The sequence below is a fragment of the Eulemur rufifrons genome, chromosome 7 (genome assembly GCF_041146395.1).
Source record: "Eulemur rufifrons isolate Redbay chromosome 7, OSU_ERuf_1, whole genome shotgun sequence".
Taxonomy (NCBI): domain Eukaryota; kingdom Metazoa; phylum Chordata; class Mammalia; order Primates; family Lemuridae; genus Eulemur; species Eulemur rufifrons.
The window spans coordinates 138263570-138266356 of record NC_090989.1 but is presented as its reverse complement, the minus strand read 5'-3'; the positions used below and the strand labels follow the sequence as shown (position 1 = coordinate 138266356).

The window sequence follows — 2787 nt, the reverse complement described above, 5'->3', positions numbered from 1 at the left end:
ATGATCAAAGAGCATTGGTGGAGCAAATCATGTGAAACACAGAGGATTGTTGGAGAGAGGTTGTTAGATTAAATCACTTTTCACAATTATTTACTCTGCTTTTCTTTCTAAGAGAATAATGACTCTTGCCTATTCCCATATGCCTTGCCTTCCTGTGAGAAGAGTAAACATCTTGCCTCACCCACTTTGGGCTTGGCCATGTGATATGCTTTGGCCAATGGGATGTGAGTTTCACACTGAAACTTTAAGGAGCATCACAAATTTTCATCAGAGCCCTTGCTCTTCTCCTGTGCCGTGAAGCTTCTTTTGTCTATGTTGCTGAATGAGAAGACACGTGGAGCAGACCTGCAGCCTGGCTGCACAGGCAGTCCTCAGACGAAACATAACATGAGCAAGAAATAAACCTTTGTTGCTTTCAGCCAACAAGAATTTAGAGTTCTTATTACTGCAGCAAAACTTACTAGTACATAGGGGAACCAACAACCCATTGATAAGAAGCAGTCCATGGAGAAAGTTGCAAAAATGCAAAAACAATAATTCAAGGAGGGAGTTGTGATTAGAAACTGGGAAGTAGGGTCAGGCACTGAAGATGGGAACATGGACGTGGCTTGGTAAATTCTTTAAATTCTGCCAAATGATTTCATTTATATGATATGGCATAGTTGTTATAAGTAGGCGCTCTGAGACCAGATGCTTGGGTTTTAATTCCAGCTCCCCTATTTGCAAACTGTGCATCCTTGGTCAAACTATTAGGTTAGTGCAAAAGTAATTGCGGTTTCAGACCCGTGAATTTTAAATCATAACTAGGCTCAAACACATCTTTATTAATCAAAATAGGAGCCATTACAATCAACACATTGTTGTCAATGATAAATAAGTTTGTTTATTCCTGTAGCATAAAAATCTGTGCTTCAGGATTCAACGAACTCTTGGAAAGCATTTTCTGTGTCCTGCTGGTTGTGGCAGCGTTTTCCCTGCAAAAAGTTGTTGAGATGCCTGAAGAAGTGGTAGTCGGTTGGCAAAAGATCAGGTGAACATGGTGGATGAGGCAAAACTTCTTAGCCCAATTGGTTCAATTTTGGAAGTGTTGGTTGTGCAGCTTGCAGTCAGGCATTGTCGTGGAGAAGAATTGGGCCCTTTTTGTTGACCAATGCCGGCTGCAGGCATTGCAGTTTTTGGTGCATTTCATTGATTTGCTGAACTTACTTCTCAGATTTAATGGTTTCACCAGGATTCAGAAAGCTGTAGTGGATCAGACCGGCAGCAGACCACCACACAGTGACCATGACCCTTTTTTGGTACAAGTTTGGCTTTGGGAAGTGCTTTGGAGCTTCTTCTCGGTCCAACCACTGAGCTGGTCATCGCCGGTTGTATAAAATCCAATCTTTGTCGCACATCACAATTTGATAGAGAAATGGTTTGTTGTCGTTGCATACAATAACAGAAAAATGACACTTCAAAATGACAATTTTTGTGATTTTTGGTCTGCTCATGAGGCACCCACTTATCGAGCCTTTTCCACCTTTCTAATTTGCTCCAAATGCCGAACGACTGTAGAATGGTTGACATTAAGTTCTTCAGCAACTTGTTTTGTAGTTGTAAGAGGATCAGCTTCGATAATGATTGCTCTCAACTGGTCGTTGTCAACTTCCGATGGCTGGCCACTGTGCTCCTCATCTTCAAGGTTCTCATCTCCTTAGTGAAACTTCTTGAACCACCAATGCACTGTACGTACATTCCTTAGCAGTTCCTGGGCCCAATGCATTGTTGATGTTGTGAGTTGTCTCTGCTGCTTTATGATCCATTTTGAACTCAAATAAAAAAATCATTTGAATTTGCTTTTTGTCTAACATCATTTCCATACTCTAAAATGCATATAAAATAAACAGCAAATAATAAATCTTTAGCAAAAAAACATAAAGCTAGAAATGAGTATTAAAATGATGTATAACGTAATCACATTTAAGAATGTATTCCAATATCAAATGGCAAATTTCAACAATGCTAAAACTGCAATTACTTTTGTTCCAACCTATACATAAAGTCTTCTCTAAAATAGAGTAATAAATAGGATTTTACCCTCATTGGCTGATGTATAAGGGGGATTAATTGTATTAATACATAGTACTTCAAAAGGTGTTTGGTCTCTATTATGCACTCAACAAATGCTAGCTACTATTAATGTTAGAGGTCTTTTTTCACCCCCAGTATTCCGCAGTACCATGCTTTTGGCTTTCTTTAGACAATAAGAAAATTACCAGAGCTGTGAACATTAGCCCTGACCAATGGATGAAGCTCTAGAAAGAATTAGGGCAAGACAAATGAAAGTAAAAAAAAAAAAAAGTGTTTCTAATGAAAAATTCTTTATCTATCTATCTAGCTAGCTATCCCTCCCTCCATCCTACCTTTCTTTCTCTGTGGATTGGCCTGTAAAGAAAAATATATTTACCAAAAGCAAAGGCAGAAATCAAAATAGTTTTACTTTTTAGCTGAATAGCTATTGTTAATTTTTTACTGGAAAATTTTAAACATACACAAAACTGGAGGGAATTATAAAATGAGCCCTCATGTATCCAGAATCTAAACATAGCAGTCATCAGCTCATGACTACTCTTGTTTCATCTACGCTCCCTCTTCCCCTTCCCCACTAGATTATTAGGAAGAAAATTCAAGATGTCCTAGCATTTGGTTGATTAACTTTGAAAAATAGTTTGAAATTAATCGTTTTCTAACAAAGGATACCATGCTTGCACTCTTAGAGTTTCTCATTATGAGTTACATAGCATC

The 2787-nt window shown here is 38.2% G+C and overlaps 1 pseudogene; it reads right to left on the bottom strand.

Moving 5' to 3' along the window:
- Nucleotides 1-824: 824 nt before the first annotated feature.
- Nucleotides 825-1862, bottom strand: LOC138386744 (histone-lysine N-methyltransferase SETMAR-like; annotated as a pseudogene).
- Nucleotides 1863-2787: the final 925 nt, after the last annotated feature.